We start from the raw sequence: 23,726 nt of genomic DNA on the forward strand, positions 1-23,726 counted from the left end.
TGCCGCCATGTTGGCTCTGCCTCCAACTCATTTTCTTTAGTATATGTAGGACTATTCACATTTTCAATTTCCATGTTCACTTTTGGTAAGTTGTGCTTTTCTTTCATTTTTTTCCATTTAATTCATGACATTGAATTACTGAATTTATTGTCATACAATTATTCAGTATATTTCCTTATTGTCCTTTAATGTCTTTAGTATCTGTGGTGGTAGCCCCTTTTAATTCTCACTTACTAATTTGTGTGTTCTCTCCTAATTTCTGGACTAGCCTAGCTATTTTTGTTTTCTATTTCTTCAATTTCTGTCACTATTTTTATTATTTCCTTTTACCTATTTACTTTATGTATAATTTGTTCTTTTTTAATTTCCTAAAGTGATCATCTAAATCATTGATATTGAACTCTCGTTTCCAGTATAAGTTTTTAAAGGTATAAATTTCCTTCTAAACACTTTGTTATATTTTGATACACCATATCTTTATTATGAAAATCAGAGAAATATTTGAACACCCTTGTATTTTGTTAGATCCATGTAATTTAGAATGCAATGTGGATAATTCAATTTCTGCATATTTGCAACTTTTTAAATATCTCAGTTTTTAATTTTTAAACTCTTTTATTATTTCTTACTGAAATTGGTGTGAATTAATTTTGAACATTTTACATTTTGAAATATATTTTACTGCAAAGATATGTCCTAATTTGGTGAATACCTCATTTGCATTTTTTAAAATTATTTTTTATTTTGTTATCATTAATGTACAATTACTTGAACAATATTATGGTTACTAGTCTCTCCCCATTATCAAGTACCCCCCACATACCCCATTACAGTCACTGTCCATCAGTGTAGTAAGATGCTACAGAATCATTACTTGTCTTCTCTGTATATACTGCCTTTCCCATGTTGACCCCCTACATTATGTGTGCTAATTGTAATGCCCCATTTTCCCCCTTATCCTTCCATTCCCATCCGTCCTCCCCAGTCCCTTTCCCTTTCATAACTGTTAGTCCATTCTTGGGTTCTGTGAGTCTGCTGCTGCCATGTTCCTTCAGTTTTTGCTTTGTTGTTATACTCCACAGATAAGTGAAATCATTTGATACTTGTCTTTTTCTGCCTGGCTTATTTCACTGAGCATAATACCCTCTAGCTCCATCCATGTTGTTGCAAATGGTAGGATTTGCTTTCTTCTTATGGCTCAATAATATTCCATTGTGTATATTTACCACATCTTCTTTATCCATTCATCTACTGATGGACACTTAGGTTGCTTCCATTTCTTGGCTATTGTAAATAGTGCTGTGATAAACATAGGGGTGCATATGTCCTTTTCAAACTGGGCTGCTGCATTCTTAGGGTATATTCCTAGGAGTGGAATTCCTGGGTCAAATGATATTTCTATTTTTAGTGTTTTGAGGAACCTCCATACTGTTTTCCACAATGGTTGAACTAGTTTACATTCTCACCAGCAGTGTAGGAGGGTTTGCCTTTCTCCACATCCTTGCCAACATTTGTTGTTGTTTGTCTTTTGGATGTTGGCCATCCTAACTAGTGTGAGGTGATATCTTATTGTGGTTTCAATTTGCATTTCTCTAATGATTAGTGATGTGGAGCATCTTTTCATGTGCCTGTTAGTCATGTGAATTTCTTCTTTGGAGAAGTGTCTGTTCAGCTCCTCTGCCCATTTTTTTTTTGAGAGGGCATCTCTCATGTTTATTGATCAAATGATTGTTAAGAACAATAAAATTCTGTATAGAGGAGTCAGTGCTCAATGCACAATCATTAATTGACTTATTTGCTTTTTGTTTGTTGAGGTGCATGAGCTCTTTATATAATTTGGATGTCAATCCCTTATCAGATATGTCATTTATGAATATATTCTCCCATACTGTAGGATGTCTTTTTGTTCTACTGATGGTATCCTTTGCTGTACAGAAGCTTTTTAGTTTGATATAGTCCCACTTGTTCATTTTTGCTTTTGTTTCCCTTGCCTGAGGAGATATGTTCATGAAGATGTTGCTCATGTTGATGTCCAAGAGATTTTTGCCTATATCTTTTTCTAAGAGTTTTATGGTTTCATGACATACATTTAGGTCTTTGATCCATTTTGTGTTTACTTTTGTGTAGGGGGTTAGACAATAATCCAGTTTCATTCTATTACATGTAGCTGTCCAGCTTTGCCAACACCAGCTGTTGAAGAGGCTGTCATTTCCCCATTGTATATCCATGGTTCCTTTATCTTATATTAATTGACCATATATGTTTGAGTTTATATCTGGACTCTCTATTCAGTTCCACTGGTCTATGGGTCTGTTCTTGTGCCAGTACCAAATTGTATTGATTACTGTGGCTTTGTCGTAGAACTTGTAGTCAGGGAGCATAATTCTGCCTGCTTTATTCTTCCTTTTCATGATTGCTTTGGCTATTTGGGGTCTTTTGTCATTCCATATGAATTTTAGAACTATAGTTCATTGAAGAACACTGTTGGTATTTTGATAGGGATTGCATTGAATCTGTAGATTGCTTTAGGCAGGATGGACATTTTGACAATATTAGTTCTTCCTAGCCAAGAGCATGGAGTGAATTTCCATTTATTAGTGTCCTCTTTAATTTCTCTTAAGAGTGCCCAGTAGTTTTCAGGGTATAGGTCTTTCACTTCCTTGGTTAGGTTTATTCCTAGGTATTTTATACTTCTTGATGCAATTGTGAATGGAATTGTTTTCCTGATTTCTCTTTCTGCTAGTTCATCATTAGTGTATAGGAATGCAACAAATTTCTGTGTATTAATTTTGTATCCCATAACTTTGATGAATTCAGATATTAGATCTAGTAGTTTTGGAGTGGATTCTTTAGGGTTTCTATGTACAATATCATATCATCTGCAAACAGGGACAGTTTGACTTCTTCCTTGTCTATCTGGATACCTTTTATTTCTTTGTGTTGTCTGATTGCCGTGGCTCGGACCTCCAGTATTATGTTGACTAAAAGTGAGGAGAGTGGGCATCCTTTTCTTGTTCCCCATCTTAAAGGAATAGCTTTCAGATTCTCACTGTTAAGTATAATGGTGGCTGTTTGTTTGTCATAGATGGCCTTTATTATATTAAGGTACTTGCTCTCTATACCCATTTTGTTGAGAGTTTTTATTATGAATGAATGTTGAATTTTGTCAAATGCTTTTTCAGCATCTATGAAGATAATCATGTGTTTTTTGTCCTTCTTTTTGTTGATAAAGTGGATGATGTTGATGGAGTTTCGAATGTTGTACCATCCTTGCATCCCTGGAATGAATCCCACTTGCTTATGATAGATGATCTTTTTGATGTATTTTTGAATTTGGTTTGCTAATATTTTGTTGAGTATTTTTGCATCTATATTCATCAGGGATATTGGTCTGTAATTTTCTTTTTTTGTGGTGTCTTTGCCTGGTTTTGGTATTAGAGTGATGTTGATCTCGTAGAATGAGTTTGGAAGTATTCCCTCCTCTTCTACTTGTTGGAAAACTTTAAGGAGAATGGGTATTAGGTCTTCACTAAATATTTGATAAAATTCAACAGTGAAACCATCTGATTCAGGAGTTTTGTTCTTAGGTAGCTTTTTGATTACCAATTCAAGTTCTTGGCTGGTAATTGGTCTATTCAGATTTTCTGTTTCTTTCTGGGTCAGCCTTGGAAGGTTATGTTTTTCTAGAAAGTTGTCCATTTCTTCCAGGTTATCCAGTTCGTTGTCATATAGTTTTTCATAGTATTTTCTCATAATTGTTTGTATTTCTGTGGTGTCTGTAGTGATTTTTCCTTTCTCATTCTGATTCTGTTTATGTGTGTAGATTCTTTTTTCCTTGATAAGTCTGGCTAGGGGTTTATCTATTTTGTTTATTTTCTCAAAGAAACAGCTTCTGCTTTCATTGATTCTATTGTTTTATTCTTCTCAACTTTATTTGTTTCTACTTTAATCTTTATTATGTGCCTCCTTCTACTGACTTTGGACCTCATTTGTTCTTTCTTTTCTAGTTTCACTACTCATTTGCATTTTTAAAGATGATTTTTCTGCCTTTGTTGGTTGAAGTATTCTATGAATGTCTATTAGGACAAGCAGTTTGATATTGTTGTTGAAATCTATAAATTTCCTAGTTTTTGTCTAGCTTTTCTATCATTTACTGAAAGAGAAATGTTAAAACTTACAGCTATGACTGTGGACTTATCTGTTTGTCTCTTGGTTTATGTTACTTTTTGTTCTTGGAATTTGAAGCTTTGTTATTATGTATATACACATTTAAAACTTATGTCTTCTTGATGAATTTACTTTTATCATTTTTAAATGTTCCTCTAAATTTCTGGCAATACCCCTGTCTTGAACTCACAGTTTGTGTTGTATTAATATAAACACTTCAATTTTCTTGTGATTAGTATTTGAATAACATATATTTTTCATTTAAACTATTTCTTCATATTTAAAATGCCTTTCTTATGGGCAGCATATGGTTGGGTTTTGCTTTCCTTATCAAATCTAGCAGTCTCTTCATTCTAATTGGAGCATTTAGTAATTTACATTTAGCTTAATTATTGATTCAGTTTGAATTAATCTATCATTATGCCTTTTTATATCTATTTGTCCCATCTCTTGCATTTGTTCCTCTGTTTCTCCTTTCCTGCCCTTTTAAAAAATGACTTTAATTTTCCATTTTAATATTCTAGTTTAACTCCTCCATTGATTTTTTTGATTATGTAACTTTGTATTTGTTTTACTATTTGTTTTATGGGTTGTATATGTTTCCTTAATTTATCACAAGCTACTTAAAGTTAATATTGTCCCATTTCATCCTCCTGTCTTTTGTGCTATTGTTTTAATATATTTTATATTTACATCATAAATACAACAATTTAGTGCTAAAATTTTTGCTTCAAACAGGTACAGGTTTTCTAAAAAATTACAAGAGAGTTTTGCTTTTATATTTACACATATTTTTCATTTCCAATGCTGTTTCTTCCTTGAGATTTATATTTCATCTTGTGTATTTATCTTTATCTTATACACTCCTTTTCCCATTTTTTAATGTAGCTCTGATGTCTGATAGTGATGTATTCTCTCAACATTCACTTATCTGAAAGTAACTCTATTTCTCTTAATTTTTTAAGCATATTTTTATGGAAAAAGAATTCTTGAGTTAACATATCTTACAGGACTTTAAAGATATTGTTCCTTTGTCTTCTGGCCTTCATTGTTCCTTGTGAAAGCCAGCTCTCATTCATATATTTATTCCCCCTGTGTATAATTTGACTTATGTCTGGCTGTTCTCAAGATTTTATCTTTTTTTATTATTAAAATATAGTTGACATATAATATTACATTAGCTTAAGGTATGCAATATAGTGATTTAACATTTATAAATATTACAATGTAATCACCATGATAAATCTAGATACCATCTGTCACCATACAACGTCCTCAACATATTATATATTAACTATATTCCTTATCCTGTACATTGTATTCTAGTGTCTTGTTTACTTTATAAATGAAAGTTTGTACCTTTTAATTCTCCTTCCCCTATTTTGCCCATCCCTCCCACCTCTACTTTGGCAACCACCAGATTGTTCTCTGTATCTATGAGTGTGTTTTTGGTTTTTGTTATTGTTTTGTTCATTTATTTTATTTTTAGATTCCATTTATAAGTGAAATTATGTGATACTTGTCTTCCTATCTGAATTATTACTCAACATAATACCCTCTGGGCTATCTACGTTGCTGCAAATGGCAAGATTTCATTGTTTTTTATGGCTGGATAATGTTCCATCACACACACACACACCACATCTTTACCCATTCATCTATTGATGAACACCTAGGTTACTTCCGTATCTTTGCTGTAATAATGATGCAGTAAACATATGCATGTACTTATCTTTTCAAATTAGTGTTTTTGTTTTCTCTGGATAATATCCAGAAGTAGAATTGCTGGACCACATAGTAATTCTATTTTTAATTTTTTGAGGAACCATCATACTGTTTTTCATAGTGGCTACACTATTTTGCATTTCAAACAACAGTGTATGAGAGTTTGCCTTTCCTCCACATCCTTGCCAACACTTTTTATTTCCTGTATTTTTGATAATAGCCATTGAAATGGGAATAAGGAGATATTTCCCTGTGGTTCTGATTTGCACTTCCATAACACTTAGTGATGTTTCATGTGTCTGTTGGCCATTTGTATGTCTTCAATGAAGAAATGTCTATTCAGGACCTCTGCCCATTTTTAATTGGGCTGTTTGGTTTCTTTTTGATACTGAATTCTGTTTTTTATGGTTCCACATAAATTATAAGATGATTTGTTCTAGTTCTGTGAAAAATGCCATTTGTTTTTTGATACAGATTGCCTTGAATCTGTAGATTATATTGGGTAGTATGGACATTTTAACATTATTAATTCTTCTAACCATAAGCACAGTATATCCATTTATTTGTGTTATCTTTAATTTCTTTCATCAATGTCTTATGCTTTTCAGAGTACAGGTCTTTCACCTTCTTGATTAAATTAATTCCTAGGTATTTTATTATTTTGGAGTATAATTGTAAATGAGATTATTTTCTTAACTTTTCCTTCTGATAGTTCATTATTAATGTATGGAAATGCAACTGATTTATGTACATTAATTTTGTGTTCTTCACATTTACTGAATTCATTTATTAGTGCCTAAGGTCTTTAGGGTTCCCTGTATATGGTATCATGTCTACAATAGCAACAGCTTTACTTCTTTTTCAATTTTGATGGCATTTATTTCTTTTTGTTTTCTGATTGCTGTGGCTAGGACTTCTAGTTCTATGTTGAATAAAAGTGATGAAAGGTGGCATCCTTGTCTAATTTCTTATCTTAGAGGAAAACCTTTCAGCTTTTCACAATTGAGTATGTTGTTAGCTGTGAGTTTGGCAAAATGTGGTCCTCATCATCTTGTCATATATTCCCTTTATACCCACTCTGTTGAGGTGTTTATCATAAATGGATCCTGAATTTCCTCAAATGCCTTTCATCTCAGTAGATGAACATATGTCTTTTGTCCTTTTTATTAACATGAGGTATCACTTTGCTTGATTTGTGGATATTGAACCATCCTTGTATCCCTGGAATAAATCCACTTGATCTTGGTGAACAATCCTTTTCATGTGTTGGTGAATTTAGTTTGCTAATGTTTTGTTAAGTATTTTTGAATTGATATTTATCAGGAATATTTAACTGAGTTTTTTTTAACTTTTTAATCTGGTAGATTGCATATCTCTGTTTTGTTTAGTTCTTTTTCTAAGGTTTTGTCTTGTTCGGCACATATTCCTCTTTCTTCTCATTTTGCCTAACTTTCTGTTTGTTTCTATCTATTAGGTAGATTATTTACATCTCCTGGATTTGAAGGAGTGATTTATGCAGAAGGTGTCCTGTGGGGTCCAGTAGCAAAACCCCCCTGATCACCTGACCCAGGTACCCCAGGAATGACACCTCTGTGTCATTTACCCTACTATTGTGGCAGGATCACAACTGATGCTTTCTTGCTGGTATGTGGAGCTCTCCTTTGTATGGCCATTTGTGAGCTCCAGCCATGACTGCTACAAACAAACTGGTGAGCTGGTCTTGCCCTTCCCTGTCTGGCTGAGAGACATGGCCGTGATTGTTGTGGGCACACTGGTATGTGGAGTTGGCCTCCAGAGCAGCTGGCTGCAAGGCCTGGCGTGGCTTGCTATGAGATACGGCTTCAAATGTTGTAGGTGTTCTAGTGAGTGTTGCTGTGCACCTGGGGCAGGGGTGCTTGGGGAGGGGCTATAGTACCAGCTGAGCCTGCTTTCCAGGAGTGGCAAGGAAGTTAAGAGCTGCTAGGGAGGGACTTTGGGCCAGAAAAGCAGATTTTGTAGGGCAAATCTGCAGAGGTTCACCAGGGCAGGCAAGTGCTGCTAGCACAGTAGATGGTAAATGTTAGAAATGGTTCCTGCCAGTGCAGACCAAATAGGTAGAGAGTGCCAAAAAAAAAATGGTGCCTACCAGTGCTTCTGTCTCCAGCCAATGTTTCAACAGGTCTCTATCCCTCTAGCATCTGCCCTAATTTAGTCAGTAGATCACATTAACCCAGGTGCTTTTCAAACAGCTGTTTCTGTATTGGAACTCAGAGACAGTGAGACTGTGTATGTGCCCCTTAAGAGGGGAGTCTCAGTTTTTGACTTCCCTTCAGCCCTCCTGGACATAAGCCCATCAGTTTTCAAAGCCAGATCCTATGAGGGCTTGTCTTCCTGCTGCAGGGCCCCTTGGCTGTGGGGCTTGTCATGGCACTTGGACCCCTAGTCCTTCAGAGAGAGCCTCTGCAGTTGTGAAATACATCCTGCTTATGAGTCACCATGCCAGAGGTGTGGGTCCTGAGCACTCCATATCTCTTCCACTCCTACCTGTTTCAATGTGACTTTTTCCTTATATCCTTAGTTGTATATGATCTGTTTTGCTAGTCTTCAGTTCAGTTCATTTTCAGAGAGAGTTATTCTGTATATTAGTTGTAGGTTTTGGTGAGTCCAAGGGAGAAGGGGAACTCAGGACCTTCCTATTCTACCATCTTGGTCCCACCTCCAAGGTTTTATCTTTATGTTTAATTTTAAGCAATGTGACAGTAATATACCTAGGTGTTGTTTTCTTTGTAGTAATCCAGTTTGTAGTTAACTTTGGCTTATGAATTTGCAAGTTGCTATTTTCACAAAACTTGGGAAATTTTTTATTGTGTCTTTGAACATGTATTTTTAATCCCCTTTTCTCCTTTTTTTCCTTCAAGGATTCAACTTCATATATGTTACACCACAGCATATTGCCCTGCATCACTGAGAACCTGATTTTTATTATTCAACCTCTTAGTTCAGATCTTCAGATTATTAATCTTTTAGTTTTACTTATCAGTTCCCTTTCCTCTCCAATCTTCTTTTTTTGCATATCATACATGCATATGAAATTTTCATTTCATATGTTATAATTCTATGTACTAAAATTTCCATTTATTTTTAATGGGTTCCATTTCTATGCTGAGTTCCTATTTTTTATTTATTATGAACATATTTTGTGTTTACATTAAGCCTAGTTGTAATAGCTACTTTAAATTCTTTGTCTGTTAATTCCAACATCTTTGGTATATCATGCCTATTTCTATTATTGCTTTTGGGTGTGTGTCTGTGTGTGCTTATGAGCGTGATAATTGGTCTCACTTTTCTGCTTTTTTAATTATCTGCTCATATTTTTTCCTAGAAATTCTGATTTATTATAGATACTTTTGATTCTGTTATCTTCCTCTGAAGAGTATTGCTTTTTGTACTACCAGTCAATTAAATTATTGACTGATCACTTTGAAGTTTTGGAAGCTTGTTTTTGTTTTATTAGGGTGGGTCAGTGTCATATCTGAGGTTTTAATCATGTCTCTCTAACATGGAAGGATTGAAACTCCGAACTTCAATGGAGTGAGACATTCTTGAAATCTTAGTTCTGTTAGCCTTCCAACTGTTGTTTTCTTTAGAGTTCTTCAAGTCTCCCATACACATTTGCTATTCAGCCAGGACTTTATGGGAAGATTTTAAGGTAATTTGGGTTTTCCTCCATTGTGGATTCCTTCTTTATGAAATTTCCTCCTTTGATTTTCACCTATTTTGGTAGCCCCCAACTACATCATTTGACATCTCAAACAATAAAACAAAACAATACAAAGTAAAATAAAATAAAAACTGTAACTTTTTGTTTGAGTTCCATTTGCCAGCCCTGTATAGACATGAGAATGTCCTCAGGGGAAAAAACCACATAAATATGAGTTCCACCCCCAAACCCTGGTTTCTTCCTTTTCTTCAAGGCTCAATATCCTTGTAGTTTTTGCCTCGTTTGATCACTCCCCAGTGTGTTAATACATTTTGTTTTTATATTTTGTTCAGATATGATAATAGTTATCTGCAGAAGGCTAGTCAGTCAACAGAAAGCCACATTAATCCATTTACACTAAGTGCCTGAAGATTTGTAATATTCAGTGGTCTATGCTACTATGCCATCACTTTGCATTTTTATTGTTTTTATTGTTTGTTTTGCTTTTAATTTCTCTGATCACTTACCCTAAAACTTACCCTAAATCCTCAGGTATACTGTTCTGCTGAGGAACCCTATCTTAGATGCATGACCATATGGTAAATGACTTCACCTCTTATATCACTGCTTTCCAGGTCTTACTCATCACAACATAAAGGACCAGAGAAAATACTGGGCAATCATGCATGATTCTGGCCTTGCACATCTCTGAGGTTCCCCTTCCTTTTCTCTTTCTCTTTCCTAAACCCGTGATAATACTGAACTGTTTTTCTTACAGCAGTGATTTTAAGCCCAAGTGTCACAAAGGAGACTCTCCATTTAAAAACAAAAGCCACCTTTTTGCTTCTATCTGTAAAAATTATTTTTTCAATTGAAGAGTCGTGGACAAAACATTTATGCATGCTATGAAGAAGAGATGGTTTATGGACAAATTATTTCTGCTTAATAGGAAGAAAAAGCAGCCAGACAAAATCTTTCAATATTCCTGTTTTTCATTCCTAGTCATTACAGAGAAGGCTGCTTTTCTTTGGAATTGTTTTTAAAACTCATTTAAAATGCAACTGCATGTAAAAATGAAGGATGGGGGGAGGTGCAGCTTCCAAAATAGGATGTTTTCACCCAATCACAACGCAAAGTGAGAGCTAATGCAAGCATCTAAAAAACTTTCAGGTGGCAAGTCTGACCTTGGTTATAGGGTGATATTCTCCATATGAAAAATCATGCTATCCTATCATGAAATATTACCTGGAAAAAAATTAAAGAGATATGGGATATAATTTGAGGTCATTTTAAATAGAATATTTATGAACAGTATTATTATGAATAAAAATAACACATTAAATTTCAGAATTAAAAAATACCTAAAATCAATATTATTTACTTTCAGATAGGTTTCCCTTTAGTATTACCTAAATTTTAGTGCATTTTTCTTTATAGAACAGAGTTACTGTGTAAAAGTGACATACCTATGTTACAAAAATCAATCAGAAAATATAAAAAAGAAGAAGAAAATGCCCTATTTGGCCCCTCTAATACGTCTCCCATTGGATTCACTTGTAATAATTCTGTTGGTTTATTTATTATATTTAATTGAATTCCTTTCCCTTTTTCTATGTGCATTTCTAAAGATTTAAAAAGAGTTTGCATACACTTTCATATATTCTTTTTTAATGTGGTATGCCCAAACATTTTTTCTTATTGCTCCACTTTTTCATAGTCATCACTTTAATAGCTTCACTATAGGTGGGCTTACTGTAGTTGACTAGTTTTATTAAACATGAAAACATGTTCCAGATTTTTGCTATTATATATTACATCATCTACATAAACTTGGGTTCATTTTTCTTATCTTCAAAGGGAATGATACCTATTTCATAGATGTGGTGAGGAGGAAATGAAATATATTCTATAGGAAAGGAAATGTTCAGCATACTACCCCGAAACATCTTTGACTAAAAGAAATTGTTAGTTCCCCTTACCTTTTGAAATAAATCCTTAGGTCACAGATGCCATACCACAGGTAAGTGGATGCATATGGTAAGGAAAATGAGAAAACAGCTAATGGGGGGTATTGTAGCATGTGAAGCAAGTCATGTACTAAGGAAGAACTTGGTGTCCCAATATGTTGTGAATATTCATTGTAATGAACATAAGCATATATTTTTGGATCACTTATTTGCTAATATATGGGTTTGGGGAAAATAGTTTATTTTATTTATGCCTTATCTTCCCATGTCTACAAACAGTATTTTTTCTGTTACAATGCTATGACAAGTTTGGACTTGAAAGTTGAGTGCAATTTGCTCCCTGATGAAATGTGCATATTTTAAAAACTTAAATTCTCATTTGAAATAAATATCTGAGTTGACAAGCATCTACTCCATAGAAGATTTCAGAAGCAAAGTGACACATTAAAGAGCCCTGGATCAGGAATCAGTAGTCAGTCTTATGCTGTCACTAACGTGCTCAGAGGTTAGGACTCATTACTTGGACTCTGTTTCCTCATTTGTATAAATATACAAAAGATGTGTGATGACTAATTTTATGTGTCAGCTTGACTGACCACAGGATACTTCAGTGAAACATTGTTTCTGGGTATGTCTTTGAGGATGTTTGCAACTGATAGTAGCATTTAAATGGTGGACTCAGTAAAGTTGATTGCCTTCCCTAGTACGGGTGGGCATCAACCAATCCACTGATGGCCTAAATAGAACGCAAAGTAGAGAAGGAAGTATTCGTTCCTTTTTTCCTGCCTCTGTTGATCTGAGACGTCTCATTTCAGCTTCTCTTGCCCTCACTCGGACTGGGATTCCTACCATTGGTTCCCCTGTTTCTCAGGCCTTTGGACTCAGACTGAGTAGCACCACAAGCGCAGCTGGGTTTCCGGGTTGCAGATGGCAGATTGTGAGATCACTCAGCCTCCATAATCATGTGAGCCAATTCCTCATATTAAATCTTTGTTTTGAGAGACAGGTTCTGTTTCTCTGGGTAACTCTTATAAATGCAAGATTTATCTTATTAGTTCATCTTGGGCATTTCAGGACCAGAGTGTACACAGGAAACAAACCTTTCAACCATTTCATTTTTATTTAAATATTATGTGGCTGAGTAAATACCAACCCTTTTAAAAATATATAGTATGGGGAATATCTAATGGATACAACATTTCTGACATAGAAAGACTGATAAATTTTAAATTTTAAATTCAGTTATTTTTTCAAAATGAGTGAGAGTAAAAATGAGATAAGACTTTATCTCCTAGTGAGCTAGATCCATGTATCTATGCTGTTGTAGCCTTTTGGCTTCCAGAAAACATACTTTTTTTTTGTCATTTTAAAAAGAAAGCTTCTTTGAGTCTAACTTCCATTTTAAACTAAAAATTTTGGCACATCAGATATCTTTGTTGAGGGCACTTCAGCCAGGTTACTTCTAATCAATTCTATCAGACCTAAAAATGTCATAGTCTTTGCCAGATTAGTTAGTAATAATGTACATAATTCTTTTAAAGTTATATACTGCTAAATCAATATAACAACAATGATATAAGTTTGAATCTTACTTTCCTGGGAAAATGTATAATTATAATCTTGGAAACCCAGTTTTTATACTCTCAGTATCAAAGTGAGAGTAAGAATGTCTCTATTATGTGGAATACAAGTAAATTTCAACTGAAGCATCCTCTAATACTAATGGAAGAACTAAAAGCTGGGGAAGATCAAGCCAAACTCACTTTCTGAGAACACCTCAAGAAATAGGTGCATTTTCTTCCTTTACAGCTACATGAGTGGAAAACTAAATGTACTCTTCTACAGCAAATGTCTGTGTTCCATAAATGGAAGCTCATAGAAATCGAAAACCCAATTGCTAAAGTCAAGAGATATAAGTAAAGATTAGGACATCAGTTGTGTTAGAGTGTGTGATGGAAAAGAACAAGCAAATAAGAATGTAAGAAATGTCTTGCTAAGTTGGACTATCCTCTGTGAATTCCATAAGAAATAGAAGTTGACATAGTCCATTACCTAGGAATAAAACACATTTTGAAAACAAAGAGCCATTTTTCACAAGGTTACAAAAGCTCAGCCAGCAAGAAAACCAAATAGGAATGGAACAAATTGGTTTACTTAGATCATTTTAGGCTGATTAGTGATACATAAATTTTCAGCTCATAGACTAGTTACTGGGTAAAGATTGAACTCAGTGATGAGAACTTAATAATATTTTAGTATTTGGATCAGTGAAATAAATGATGCTGGTAGAAAGAACATATCCATCAATTCTATTCCCCTGGCCCATATTATAAAGTTATAATGGAATGTGAACAGTGATAGTCCTGGTGGCTATTACTTGTTTAGGAAACTCTTGTTGCTGACTTGGTAGCAAACAACTTCTTACAGTGTTGAACATACATTATGGCAATATTATTTGTCTGTCGTTCTGATAGAATCCTGTCATGAGTACGCTCAAAACCCCTGTATTCTTTCATTTATTGTATAAGAATCTTTGCCTTTTTTCACATACACAATTGCTTTTCCATTAGTTATAACAAATAACCTTTATCACATTTCTGAGAAATCGGAAGGAAATGTACCAAGTAGAAATAAAAACCTCAAAGAACTAAGAAAATCATCCCAGGTAATATTTGCCCTAGAAAAGGTTTGTCTTCCAATCATTGTCAGGCATATTGAAAGTGAGGGTAATGCATTGTAGTTCTGTAATTATTATAGAGAGTGGGTTTCATCATTGCCCTATCCCCCTGTAAGTATACAGTAATTTTAACAGTTCAAGTGGGGTATCTCTCTGTTGAGTGATCCAAAGCTTTTGCAAGCAGCTGTGGACAACAGGCCTTAACTCCACATTTGGGGGATAGATGCCTTCAAACCAGTGGCACCAATTATCACCTCAGTGGTGACCCATGGTTTGTGACACTGGATCAGCTGCCGAGTGGATCCCTGCCCTGGTGGTGAATCTACCCTGCCTCTGCTTCTCTCCTTATGCTCCTGCCAGGTAACCCTCTTCTGGGAGTTCATTCTTATATTCTCCTCCCTGCTTCCAGCACAGGTGATCTTCTCTCGTGGTCCAGCGATAACCAGAGCCCATGGCTCTTCCTGGAGAATTCAGTCTCCAGTTATTCTGAATAAACAGAAAAAAGAGGCTCGCTGAGCATGATAAATTGTGCTAGGCTCACGTTTTCCAACTTTTGAGAATGAAAACCTCCTTTTAAAGACTAATTTCAAGAAACTGCAACTTTAAAATGTAGTCATACTACTGATATCTCTTGGCTTCTAAGAATCAGTATCTGCTTTTCTAGAATCTGCACTTTATTAATTATACTAAAATACTTGTTATAAGAGAGGCACTCTAATATTGAAAATGAAAGTTGTGGAATTGTTCTGCCTAAATTTAAAGTTGGCTATGGCTCTGCCACCTATTAGTTGTGTGACCCTGGGCAAGCTGCCAAAGATTTCCCCACCTCAGTTTCCTTATCTGAAGAATTAGCATAATAAATGCTGCTGTAAGCATTAAATGAATTAATACATTTAAAGTGCTTAGAAGAGAGTAAGCATTCAATGAATGTTAGATATTATTATTAAATGTGAGCCTGCAAAGCTAGTCATTGGACAGTCTCTCCAAGTTATCCAAGGACAGCAGTTGTTGAGATTCTGCTAAGTAACATAATTGATTTAATAGCATATATTCTCCACTACTAAGGTATAGTTTGGTCTTACAAATTTAAGATGGGGAAATTAATAAATTGGCCTTTGTCGGTATTAAGAGACAAGAGTATTTTAAACCTCTTCAATTAGGAAGCAAGATAGAATTTAGAGGATCATGAAAGATGAACATTAACTTGTGGATCTACATGTAGGAAACCCCCACTGCCTTTAGCCACATTTAATCACATCTCCCTAAGCTCTACTTCTATTAACAAATTACTTTGTCTCTTCTGGGGCTGGCAGGCAATTTTAGTGATAAATAAAGTTGAAAACTTTCAAAGTGAAGTTTGAATTACTTTGCATATATTTACACATATAAACAAAGCAACATTTGGCAATTTTGATTGTCAGGATAAAAGACATTTAATAAATTTATCACCACCTAGTTACTCCAGAGGCAAACACTAATTTTGACACAATTAATCTAAGCATTCAGAGTAAATTAATGAATTTCTAAACAACTTACTGCTACCTTTGCCAAACTTACGTCCACTTGTGCTGAAATCTTTCTCTTATATTATTTCTCTTAAAACTGGGGACCAAAGCAAGTGAACAAATAGTTAAAGACAGGTGGAAAAAGGAATGTCTCAGTCTAGTAAATGAAAATATACATATCAAAACAAAATGTTTTGATGGTGACATATCTTTTTATAATCTCCTTAATGCCTAATATATAATAATAAATCACTTTCCTGAATCAGAGATCGAGCAAAAAAGGTTGCCTCTACTTTATCGAGCACTATATACTTCAGAGTATTCAGTAGAAAGGATGGGAAATAAAATTCTGGAATAAATTATAGGGAGGGAGCAGTGGCATAGCACAGCTTTCTTAACAGATTGAATTTGCCCATGTTCCTCTGTAAAGGCTGCCAGTAAGTGAATAAATGTTACCAGCTGTAAATAGAGATAGTTAGAAAAGGCTAAGTTATCAAAACAGAGGACAATTTAGTCTATTTTGGGAGACCAAGCATCAGTCTGTCATTGAAGTAGTGATAACACCAGGCAAGTTTAGATATTTATTTAGCCAGCAGTTTACTTTGAGGCCTCACCCTCTGTTGTTTGCAGTCCCTTCTTTGATTTGAAAAATGCAAGGTACAACAGTGGGTCACTATTTCCCAGTTATAGGAAGAAGAAACCTAGGTCTGAATAGATTATCTGGGGATTTTCAAGGACGTACAAGGACAGCGTACCAGAGAAAAATTCTTCCCTGTAGTATATACACAGGAGACTAGGACAAGGGCCAGGCAAACAGACACCTCCCAGGCTGGGGAAGATACACAGGCAGTTTGGAGGGGGCCCTGTAAATCAAACTGATGAAAGGCACAATAAGAGAACAAGCTGAAGTTTATTAGCATGTGCATCATGCTAACACATGGTAGTATTCAGAGATGAGATAGTATGCAGAGATGATATAACGGGTTATATAGCATTTTAGTGAAGGAACAGTAAATTTTTAGAGCAGTGACAAGACAAAGGAAAAGGACTTTGAGTTTCGGGTTGAGACAAATTGTAGGAATACATATATGGGGAAATGGGAGGAAGATGAGGGCTAGTTAGTTGATTATATAGATTCCTCTGGTGCCAGCTCTAGGCTGATGATTGAAGGTTCTCTCTGGTGATTAACTTTTGTCTTTTCTGTTAGAAAGCAGAGAGGGGACACCTTTGCAAATTTATGTCCTGCCTTTAGGCAAATTGACAGAAGGCAGAAAACTTTTCTTCTTTGTGTTTCTCAGTTGCCTTCAGCTCAAAAAATCCTTATGCCAAAGTGGCATATTTTGGGGTGGTATATTCTGCTCCCCTACACAGTTGACTTCTCACTCCTGTCTCTAAAACTGGAAAACTACGAAATGCTTCAAATAAAACTTGAGCAGGCAGATATAGAAAGCCACCCAAAATCAAATGGCTAGTAAATAACTTGGAGAACATTAGCTATTTTCCTGAGTCTTGGAAAGAAAATCTAGACAGTGATCAATAAAGTAATATTTTAATTTAGTAGAAGATTTTAAATTCATGCATATCTAGTTACATTTCTCTAAATCATCCCTATTCACCTCTTAGTTCATACAAATTTTAGGATGGCAAAAAAAATATTTTGGTAATGAGCATGAAGTTTGTAAACAGGAATAAAAAATTTGCAATCCCTTTCATGTAGACTCCTACATCCAGACCGAGATGCCATATTTGCCTATATATCAATTAAAAGGCACTATACTTTACCTAGCAGCAACTAACAGATTTATTCAAGCTCTCTTTTGAGCAACTTTCTGTATCAATGTAACTTACAGGAGTGTTCTAATGTTTTGTTTTAAAATTATGTCCCAAATTATAACACTACCACAACTCTATCACCAAAATTAACAACAAACAGGTATTAAACATCCACTGTTTACCAGATACTATGTTACCATTTTATAAATTCTGTCTCCTGTGTATCTGAGTGTCTGCTATGAGCCAGGAACTGCTCCAGGCACCAGGAAAATAGTGAACAAAAAAAGCAAAATCTCTGCCCTAATGGAACTTATATTTTAGGGATGAAAAACCTGAATTTAGATAGATTAAGGAAATTTCTCAAGATCACAAGAAGCAATAATAGCCTGTAACTACAGTAGGATTTTAAGTTTGTGTGATTGCACAATCCAGTACAACTGATCCTTGAATAACACAGGATTGAACTGTGCAGGTCCTCTGTGCAGATTTTTTAAATAAATGTATTGAAATTTTTTTGGAGATTTGTGACGCTTTGAAAATGTTGCAGATGAACCACATAGCCTAGAAATAGCAAAAAAAAAGTTGAGAAAATATAGGTATGTCATGAATTCATAGATATATATAAATACTAATCTATTTTATCATTTACTACCATAAAAGAAATAGTAGGCTATTACTAGTTAAGTTTGAGGGGTGGGGGTAAAAAAACATGTGGATTTTTCAAAGGCATGGGCTTGGTGCCTATACTCCATGTTGTTCAAGAGTCAACTGTAGTCTATTCATGTCAAATGAATAGCCTAATTTTATGAGTTTTCTCATAAGTGCTTTTTCCTAAAAATATTCCTAAAGACTACTTATTACAATACAATAGTTTGTTTGCTGTTTTGAGTCATTTTTCCATAGAGCTGTTCTTATCCCAACAGAAGGATTTGCTGTTTTAGTTCTTAGCCAGGTGTGAGGACATGAAATCACACTTGGGTTTTTTTTTTATCTATTTTCTCTGCTACAATCCATCTATATTGACTGTAAGTTTGCCAAAAGCAAAAATAACTAAGTAAATATCTCATGTTTAAACTGTGAATTTTTTTCCCAGAATGTACCTTGATAAAGCAGTCCTACTATACATTTGAGCACAAAATAGCTGTTAAATAGCAGCTCTGTCAAATATCTTAATCGCTGTCAACATGGTCTTGCACAGTCACTGTGGGACCACAGCATCCAGCTGCTGATCAAGAAAGGGAGAACAAAGGTGCGTGCTTGAGGTGACTGTGGGTAAAATTGCACTATTTCCAGAATCTCTCACTCAGCCTTAGTGCATCTCCATATCAATAGGTGTTTCCAAGGAGTGGAGAGAAGTAATCCATCTCCAAATCAGTAGGTGATTACAAGGGTGAGAGGAGCAAGGGTATAACTGGACCAGAGAGGTTGGGTGGGGCCCCTTTTTGCAGCTGGGTCATGAAAGACAGGGGCAAGCAGAAGTGGAAGACTGCCTGCAAGCAATAAAGGGATTTCTCCCACTTTATTTCTCCTTTTGACTGATTTTGGCTCAAAGGTTATTTGCCCGGGGCTGGGAACTTATTTCCCCACCAGAGTTATGCTGGTGGTAGACAGCAGGACCTCAAAATCAGAAATTTGTTTTCATAAGTGTGATGCTTGGGCCGGCTGCCCCTAGGGATGGTGAGGAAGGCCTGGTGGCTACAGTGGTTGGTGGTGTGGCTTCACCTGGGAGGCCCCTATTTGCTGGTCTTCCACTTGGGGAACCCCTAGTGGGGAGTTGGTCTAGGGTAAAGCAGCTCCTAGATGGGTGAGGTCTTCCCCAGTATTGGGGAAGGGTGGAGATGCCAGATGCTATGGAATTAGTCCTCCATGAGATAGAAGACTACTTAGAGGCCCTTAGTGGCCATATAGTAGCTGGGGTTGTGGGATGTTTGTCAAGATAGTAGAAAGGGTTATCGAGGAGAGAGACACACTTTGGCATGAGAAAAATACACTTCAGCAGGAGAGAGACATACTTTGGCTTCACCTGGAAGAGCTGGGTGATGACCTATGGGATGCCCTTAAGAAAAATAGACAGTTGTTGAGAAGACGGATCGTGCTCCTGGAAGATACATCAGCAGTGAGGTAGGTAGGAGGCAGCAGGAGACTCTGCACTGTATGAGGCTGTGGGGAGGGAAGGGAAGGAGCAGTGTCCTCAGCCGCAGAGATGGCAGAGGAGATATTGGGAGAGAATGAGGGAGTGGGGCTGAGGGCTGATCTGTGGCCGAGGCCACTGCCGGAAGCACCAGCTCCTCCCATATCAAAGGCCCGTCTGGTTGCAATTAAGAAAGTAAAAATGCAACAACAGTGGGCTGCTAAGGGGGAGGAACACCCCTCCCCAGACTGTGGAGTGTTCCATGCTCTGCGCCTATACCCGGGAGGACCTGGTGGACATGAACATCAATTTTGGCAGAAGCTGTTGGAAACTTTGCCTGTACAACTTTTGCATCTCTGGGATATGAGGGTAGAAAACATTATGTCAGGTTCTGAAATGGTAGACTGGCTTTCCTGATGACTCACCCTTCCCACTGGCCATCACACTACAGGGAATAGGGTACTTCCAGATTGGCTGACAGCAGCCATCAGGGCAGTTTGGCCTAATCAGGGTGATTTACCATACTTATCTACTAGCTGGAAAACATATGCAGAGCTCCAGCAGGTGTTAATGGGAAGTGGGCATGAAAAATATCATCTATAATATGGACCCCCCATGGCTCTGTGAGTTGTTCCCCATAGGAATGAGAACTCTGATGCTCCATACAGCTCCCCCATCTCTCTTTGAGTCCCTAGTGACTATTCTTGCCCCCCACAAAGGGCAACCCCTAAGTAAGGCTACTCATTCTTGAGCAGATCTGGGGTGGTTGAAACAATACGATCATGGAAGGAAGTACGGGCTACAACTGAAAAGAGAGGTGCAAAGGGCCCCGCGAAGGTCTCAAAGACCCAGATGTGGGTTGATTTAATAAAGGTCTGATAGTGAAAGAAAAACTTGATGGGCAGCCCAATAGGATCCCGTTAGAACTGTGGTACCAATTAAAGGCAGAGCAGCAGTTTCAGCCCTTGAGGTCCAGGACACAAAAGCCAGAGGCAAAACCCCATGTTTAACAGTGTCCCTGTAAGACTTCCTGGGGGACAGTACTCAGATTCTGTCTTCACTGTCAGCCCCACAGGATGATGACTGGGCATCGCAGTTTGACTGAGATGAAGGTCAAGGCCCCCACTTGGGGGAAATGATGGGCACCAGAGGCCACATGTAGAACTGGCAATTCATTCCCCCATGAATATACATGTCCTGGCACTGGTGGACACAAGAGCTGAATATTCTCTGATTTATGGCAACTGAGGATTTTCCTGGAACCCCTGCTGTCATAGATGGCTATGGAAGTAAGGCAGAGTGAAGAAAGCCCAAATCCCACTGGGGATAGGTTATTTACTCCCAAAGTAGTATACTGTATACATTTCTCCCATCCCTAAATATATTTTGAGGGTAAATATCCTGCAAGACCTGTGGTTATAGACCATTGCAGGTGAGTCAGACTGAGGCAGTTTGCTTTGTACTAAAGGCAGTTCTGAGGGGACATGCTAAGCACCCATCTGTATCTCTGCCTGTACCTTGGCAAGTGACAAATGCTAAGCAGTATAAATTGCCTGAGAGGCACAAGGAAATTGGAGAAACTCTACAAGAGTTGGAGAAGATAGGCTTCATGAAGCCCACTCATAGTCCTTTTAATTACCCAGTGTGACCAATAAAAAAGCCAGATGGCTCCTGGCATATGACTGTGTGCTAATTGAATAAATTCACACCCACCCCCCTTTGCATGCTGCTGTCGCCACTATAGCAGCCCTTATGGACACCCTCTGTCATAAACTAGGGACATATCATTATGTTGTGGACCTTGCCAATGCTTTCTTTTCTGTTGACACAGCACAGGAATGTCAGGAACAGTTTGTCTTCATGTGGGAAGGCTGGTGGGGGACATTCACTGTCTTTCCACAGGAATACTCCACAGTCCCACCATTTGTCATGGACTTGCAGCCCAGGACTTGACCACATGGAAGAAACTGCAAACAGTGTGGCTGTATCACATTGATGATATCATGCTTATGTCTGATTCTCTTGCAGATTTAGAATGGAAAGTTTCTAGACAGCTACAATATTTACAGGAGAAAGGATGGGCTGTGCATAGCACCAAGGTTCAAGGACCTGGTTTCTCTGTGAAATTCTTGGTGGTTGTCTGATTGGGTAAAACTGAAGTTATTCCAGAAGCAGTCATAGATAAGGTCCAGGCTTTCCTTACCCATACAACTATGGCAGTATTACGAGAGTTTTTGGGTCTTTTGGGATACTGTAGAGTGTTTATCCCCCACACACACATTCTGAAGCCCTTATACCAGTTGGCATGAAAAGGCATTAGGTGGGACTGGGATGAAACATGTGCAGCTGCTTTTACTGCTGCTAAGCAAGCAGTCAAGGCCATACAGGCCTTGAGTGTAATGGGCTCATCAAGGCCCTGTGAGCTAGATGTTCATGTAACCAAAGATGGTCCATTAAACCTTGATAGAGAAGCAACTGGCTGCTGTGTACCATTTCTTGCTGCCTACAGAGCCCATCACTGGAATAGCTTCAACCAAGGTAATAACCACCTATTCCACTACGGGGCAGATGCAAGACTGGACCCAAAAGCCACAGAGTGGCATGGCACAGATACCTACATTGGCCAAATGGGGTGCATATTTAGAGCAGTGTAGCTCCCTATCTACTAGCCCCTTAAGAGGAGAACTCCAATGCTTACTGGGGCCTGTGACCTATGCTAGTGGAAAGTAGGAATAACTTGCTTTTGGTCTATTAGTAACCAAAAGTCCTCATCAAGAGGGAAAAGCCCCTATACCTGAAGATGCTTGCTATACAGATGGCTCCAGTCGTAGGCAGCCCTCAAAGTGGAGGGCTATGGCTTTCCATCCTAAGACTGAGACAATATGGATGGAGGATGGAGAGAGGAATAGCAGCCAGTGGGCTGAGTTGCAAGCAGTATGGCTTGTAACCACCCAGGAGCCCTCCCTTATAGTTACCTGTACTGACAGCTCGGCCATCTATCAGGGCTTGACCCTGTGGCTACTGACATGGTACCATTCCAACTGGATGGTTGGTCACTGGTCTCTTTGAGGGTAAGAGTTGTGTCAAGATCTATGGGTCTCTGGCCAGACTAGACAGTTATTGTATATCATATGACTGGCTATTTGCCTTTGGTATCCTCAGGGAATGATGAAGCAGGCACATTGGCCCAGGTACATTGGCTAGAAGGAAAGTCTGCCTCTGATATAGCCCAATAGTTACATCAGCATTTGTTGCACATGAGGCAAAACACAATGTGGGCTGTAGCCCGTCAGTGGGGCTTGCTGTTGACATTTGAAGAAGTCAGCAAAGCCCAAAAGGAGTGCCTTGTGTGCTCTGAGAAGGACTTACACTGCAACATGGGACAATAGTAAAGGGGTATAGGGGCCAATACCCCTTATCATGTGGCAGATAGACTATACCGGGCCTCTGTCCATACCAGAAGCCATGATATCAGCATGCCATGACTTGTGTGGATACAGCTACTGGCCAGTTGGTTGCTTTTCCTGAATGTTGTGCAGATCAGCAAATGACCAAAAGGGATCTAGAGTGTCTCTTTTCAGCCTACAGCCAGCCACAGGTGATTGAGAGTGATCTAGGCACCCACTTTACTGGACATTCATTATAAGAATAGGTGCAGCAATTAGGGATAAAGTGCCCCATATAACCCTACTGGGGTAGGCATGATAGAGAGGTACAATGGTTTGTTGAAATCTAGACTGAAGTCAGACACTAATAATGTATGGGGCTGATAAGTTTGCTTATGGACAGTGCAATGGTGTTTAAATGAGAAGCTCTGAAAAAGAGCCTTGAGCCCTGTGGACATGATAACACACATTGCTGCCTCTCCTGTACAGCTGTATGTGCAAACCAAAGAAGAGTTACTGATGCTAGGATATGGTCATCAGAGCACCATCCTGTTGCCAGCCCCTACTGCATTAAACCCTGGATATTCTATTGAGTGGATGTACCCCTGGACATTTCAACACATGGACCAGTGATGGCTGGCCCTTCTGGCATCTTGGAGATAAGGCCTGGAAGCTGGCCTCCTGTATGTTCCTGGAGTAACAGCAGAGTGGCCCCC

At 37.5% G+C, this 23,726-nt stretch overlaps 1 long non-coding RNA gene across 1 annotated transcript in view; it reads left to right on the plus strand.

Annotated features, from left to right (window-relative positions):
• LOC140848164 (uncharacterized) overlaps positions 1-23,726 on the plus strand; it is a 37,292-nt gene that overhangs the window by 13,185 nt on the left and 381 nt on the right. The window contains exon 2 of the long non-coding RNA XR_012128717.1: positions 12,354-12,502. This is a non-coding gene — a long non-coding RNA (uncharacterized lncRNA). The remainder of the gene's footprint in view (positions 1-12,353; positions 12,503-23,726) is intronic.

The sequence above is a fragment of the Manis javanica genome, chromosome 3 (genome assembly GCF_040802235.1).
Source record: "Manis javanica isolate MJ-LG chromosome 3, MJ_LKY, whole genome shotgun sequence".
Lineage (NCBI taxonomy): Eukaryota > Metazoa > Chordata > Mammalia > Pholidota > Manidae > Manis > Manis javanica.